This window comes from Gossypium arboreum, chromosome 3 (genome assembly GCF_025698485.1).
Source record: "Gossypium arboreum isolate Shixiya-1 chromosome 3, ASM2569848v2, whole genome shotgun sequence".
Taxonomy (NCBI): domain Eukaryota; kingdom Viridiplantae; phylum Streptophyta; class Magnoliopsida; order Malvales; family Malvaceae; genus Gossypium; species Gossypium arboreum.
In genome coordinates this window covers 61,893,652-61,899,784 of record NC_069072.1, presented here as the reverse complement: position 1 = coordinate 61,899,784, position 6,133 = coordinate 61,893,652, and positions in this window count along the sequence as shown.

Sequence of the window (6,133 nt, the reverse complement as noted above, 5' to 3'; positions counted from 1 at the left end):
GTTTTAAGTGAATAAAACTTAGATGCTTGGAAGTAGGCCTTTTAAACTATTGTGTTAAATAAATGACACAAGGAAGCATGTGGTCTAGTGGTTGTGGCGTCATTAAAGTTGTAAGGAAGTTTGGGTTCAAGTCTTGGCTCTTGCAATTTATTTTAGTTTTTATCTTAAGTGAATTTGGACTTTAGCACATATGTCTTATAGTTAATTGAGGATAAAATGTGATACAAAGAGCCTTGTGGCTTGGTGGCAAGTGGAGCGTGGAGCATTTGAGAGGGCTTGGGTTCAAAACCCATGGCAGGCAGAAGATGATTATTTTTGTACTTGGAAAGGCAAGAGTTTGAAGTGGATTCAGAATCTGTTGTGTGAGAGTTTGAACTAGTCTTGGGAGTGGATCATGGAGAGATAAGAGGAGGATTATGTGGAAAAAATCATGGAGTTTGATTGGGGGAGGAGTTGGCCGAATTTGGGAGTCTATGGCTGCCTATTCGGTCATGGACTTAGTGCCGAATAGGATTCAGTCATTTTAGTTTTGACATTTACTCCTTCTCTTCTTTTGGTTATGTGCAATTTTGGTAGCTGATGTGTATTTTGACCATTTGGGTTCCTTTGCTTTTATTGACATTTTTCTTCAGGTTACATTTTATTTTAGAGCTACTGTTGATGACGATCTCGAGAGAGCTAAATTTTGGCTAGAAAACACTATCCGGGTATGTGATGATCTGTCTCCAGCTAAAAGTTCAAAGTGTGCCATTTTAGTATTGAGAGATACAATATACTATTGGTGGAATACATTAGTATCAGTAGTGCCGAGAGAGAGAGTCACCTGGGAGTTCTTTCAGACCAAGTTCCGGAAGAAATACATAAGTTAATTATTTTCGGATCAAAAGCACAAAGAGTTTCTAGAATTGAAATAGGGTCGTATGACTGTAACTGAGTATGAGAGAGAATTTGTACGGTTGAGTAAATATACTCGAGAGTATGTTTCTATCGAAGAGATTATGTGCAAGCAGTTTATTAATGGTTTGAATGAAGACATTAAACTTTTGGTAGGGATTTTAGATTTGAAAAAATTTGTTGTTTTAGTTGATCAGGCTTGTAAAGCCAAAGACTTTAGCCGAGAAAAGAGGAAAGCTGATTCAGAGGCTAGAGATTCGAGGAAAAGACCTATGAATAAACCTTATCATTCTTCATTAAAGAAATCCTGAGATTTGTACAGTCAGTCAAATGCATCAGTGGGTTACCAGAATAGAGATCATGGAAATCAATATGTGAGTCCCAAAGCTCGAGCAACTTCCGTCTCGAGCGTTGGTAGTGTGAGAAATAATAAATCTGCGTACCAAAAGTATGGGAGGAAACATTTTGGGGAATGCTAGAATAAGAGTAATAAAGCTTGTTTCAAATGTGGTTCGCCAGATGACTTTATTCAAGATTGCCCAGAGTTATCAGATAAAGATAAATTTCAGAACACAAGACCAAGTAACACGACTGCAAGAGGAAGACCGCCGAGGAATGTAGGAAATGTGTCTAGTGGAAAAGAAGTGACAATGGACTCAACTATGAGATCCAAGGCTAGAGCACCTACTAGAGCCTACGCTATTCGCACTCGTGAAGAGGTGTCGTCCCCAGATTTTATTATGGCACTTCTCTCTTTACGACACTAATGTGATTGCATTGATTGATCCTGCATTGACTCATTCGTATATCTGTATGAATTTAGTGTTTAGTAAGAGTTTTCCTATTGAGTCTATTGAAATTGTGATTAAAGTATCGAACCCCTTAAGCAAGTATGTTCTAGTTGATAAAGTATACAAGAACTGTCCTTTAATGACTCGGGGTTACTGTTTTCTAGCTGACTTGATGCTTTTATTGTTTGATGAGTTCAAGGTGATTCTGGGAATGGATTGGTTGACTCCGTATGTTGCCATTGTGACTTGTAGACGAAAAATAATTAAATTGAAATGTTAGAACAGTGAAATTCTTCGAATTGAATCAGATGAGTCGAGTGGATTGCCTACTGTGATTTCATCTACGTCAACTCAGAGATATATGAGAAAAGGTTGTGAAGTTTATCTTGCTTTTATACTGGATACAAAAGTGACTGAATCGAAGATTGAATCAGTTCCAGTAATCTGCGAGTATTCGGATGTATTTCTAGAAGTGTTGTCTGGATTACCACTGTAACACCCCTCACCCGTATTCAATGCTGGAATAGGGTTATACAGCATTACCAGACTCACAATACATTTAATCATACTTTTCACATACATTTAAACCAATTCACAAAATCATTATTGAATTTCAATCAAATTGTCCCTTATACAAGCCTATGGGGCCCAAAACATGCTTTGAAGTGGTTCGGGACTAAACCAATAGTTCAAGACACTTTCACGAAACTTTGAAATTTTTTTTCAAAATAAAGGACTCATGCCTACGACTGCCAAACACGCCCGTGTCACAGTCTGTGTAGACATTCAAAATGGGAGCACATGGCCATGTCCCAATCCATATTCGACCACGTGTAACTCTCTGACTAAGGTCACATGGCCAGCACACACGCCCTTGTGGCTAGCCAGTGTGCCTTAAAAATGGCCACACACATCGTGTGCTAGGCCATGCCAATCCTGTAGGGTATACTGATTTATGCCACATGACCAAGTCACAAGCCTATGTGTGAGGCCGTATAAAGCATACTGACTTGATTTCTAAAACCACACCAGGTGGCACACGGCCGTGTAACATGATCGTGTGTCACACATGGCTAAGGCACACGCCCGTATCTCTGCCCGTGTGGACAAAAATGGGTTATTGGCTAAAATCATTACCAAAATTTAATTAACATGACTCAAAGTCCCTATACATGCCATATACTTAATATACCAAAGTTCATAGGTACCAAGTGATAGGTAGATAGTGTGACAATGCCTTCGACGGTCCCCAAATCCGAGTTAGCTTTAAATTCACTACAAAACATAGAAAAATAAATAATGTAAGCTTTAAAGCTTAGTAAGCTTGTATGTGTATAACTCATAACAGCATCATTCGATTAGAACAAATCTAATAGGTATATCTTTGTATCATACTTTCTAGAATATGAATTATTCCTTCAAACTGTCCGTCTATTCACCCATGAATGTACAAGATTTTATCTTCTTACCTGAGGATAAACTTAAATGCATATAACTTAAATTACCTTTCAACTGACCAGCTGGCTCAGATAAAAAAAACTGAGTCAATTTCAACTATCAAATAGTAACATATCAAAATACTCCTTTCTTCATGCTGTTAAACAACTCAAAAGAAAATCTTTTATAATTCCCTTAACATGCTAATCAAAGATCTTTACAACTGTATTAGCTCGAGGAAACAAAATATCCTAATTGAACTCATTAACCTTAATCAAACTTGCCTGAGAAAAGAAAACCATCATACAATTTAAGCTTAAGCGTCCACTATCTATACCTTTGGCAATGTCAATTCTTTTCAAGAGAATTAGAGAAATCTTGATACCAGAATCCCCGCGTTCCTATGATCGAACCAAAAATACACCCATAATAGACATAGTTATCACAAGTCAAAGAACACACTTTAAAGATGAGCCATGATTGATAATTTGCTAAATAAGAATGATAAGAAAACTGGGATAAAGAAATCCAAGATGTGAATACCATATTGGAAGTCCAAGAACAAAACACATAAGAAATAATAAAGATCTTGATGATTCCTAGGAGAAAACCAGAGGGAAAACAATGCTTACACGCTCTGGAATCAATTGTAATAGAGATAATATATTTTCCAAATATATATATAAAACAAAACAACATCCAGTAGAAACAAAAGAATAGGCTCACATAAATTTTCACCATCAACTTTTATTCCAAACATAATAGAATAGAACCCCAAAGTAAAAGAGATAAGATATGCTTATCATAAACCAACCAGACTAATAGTGCTTTCGTCTAACATTATAATCAGCTAGCATTCTCATACAATAAGAATTTCATCAGAAAATGAAAAATCACATATATCTTTGATGATAAATGGATATATAAAATACCCAGGAGAGATCATCATAATCTATTCAATTTCAATTGTTACACTCAAACATCTCTACGATTCAAATATCATTTCTCTGATTAATTCTATCATCACTAATCCCGTATTATTCCATTCATTAATGAAAATCAATTTGGAAGAAATTTCAGAAAATACATACCTTAGACATCATACTTGAATGAGTTGATTAGCTGAGATTAACTTTTTCTTTAATCATGACATTGTAAAATCCGAATGATCTTTAGAATAACCTGGCATCTTTTCCAAAACTATATTTACTTGCCAAACTATTTTCAACTTAGACCACATTATTAGTTATTCCACTACTGAACTCTTTAGTCTCTCACTTGTGAATTCATTCAACGTAAATCTCGTGAAATTTTGTCATAAAATACCACATTGGTAAGGGGGTGAGGTCGTAAAGGCTCTAACTCGACTCCCATATATACACACATGTGACTTAACATTCATCATCATCATAATATCATCACAGTTATACAATTTACTTCAAGCAAATTAACATGCATATTTATGTTACATTAACTTTCCGATTATCTTATTCAAACAAGTGCACTTATATATACATTTTATAACTTTTGAGTAAGTTTACTTATTGCATTCACTTAATCAAACAAGTTAGGCACATAACATCATATGAATGACAAAAAACATGGATGAGCTTATCACAATATAAAATTTCATTTCGTTTCATAAAATCACCATAATCCATCGGAACACAACGTTCAACCAGAACAATGACATTTTACCCGTATTTCTCAACTTATGGTTATTTGATTTTGTACATCATCACATACCTATCATGAACTCTTATTCATACTTTTCCAAGTTTCGACTCATCACAAACACATTTTCAAATATCTTAGTATCACTTTTAGCATTTTCGAAAGTAGCTCGATGGGAAAGCATTTCTGTTTCAACAAAATGATTTCATCATAGTTGGGAGATATCACATTATCACAAGTTATATATGGCATTTTTAGCTAGGCTCTCACACATGCTAGGTTAGTCTGAGAATCAACTAAACCATAACTTTGATACCACTAAATGTAACACCCCTTACTGTATTCAACGTCAAAATAGGGTCCGAGGCATTACTGAACTTATACACAAGTAAAATCGAGACGTAAATTTCCATCCAAATTTAAAACTTTACACATATATTCATATCATCCCTAAAACGAGCCTACGAGGCCCAATTCATGCATTGGAAGTGGTTCGAGACTAAACTGAGAACTTTAGAAAGTTTTACGACATTAGAAATTTTTTTGCTAAAATAGGGGTCACACACTCGTGTGGCTTAGGACACACTCGTGTCCCTAACCTTTGTAACTCTCTGTTTGTCATCCAAGAGCAAATTGAAGTCATACGGCCATGGCACACGCATGTGTCTCGAGGTTGTGTCCTTCACACGGCTAAGACATATGGCTATGTCTCATATCCATGTGCTCGATACTGAGCATTCTATTTTGAAACAATTTAGGTGCAGAAGACACACGGCCAGATCACACGTCCGTGGGGCTGACTATGTGTGTCACACAGCCTAAACACATGCCCGTGTGTCTACCCGTGTAGACAAAAAAAAGGCTATTTACCAAGCTGTTTTGCCACCCTTATTCACACAAACACTTACCGCAATTGAAAGGCACAAAACAATACATACTTGGGCAACCAAAGCATCCACATTCATGGTTAAAAAATATCAACTCAATGTATTTATCTAACACATTCACTACATTTATTAGGCCCTAAATCAAACATGCAAATTTCACATTCATTAGACTTCGTTCAATTACTTTCTAGTTACAAAATTATACTCTAATTCCTCTTATCATCAATAGGTCACATTTCTAAAAATTACACAATTATGCCATAAATCACATTTCCAAACATTTCACATTCACTAAGCATACCATGATCATATTGCCATAGACATTGACACATATATGAATATAATTAGGCTTACAAACATGTTAGCCAATATAAGCCAACTTACATGGCCAAATAGCAAAACAAGCCTTTGACTATTACCAGCCATTACATTGACTAAAATCATATAATG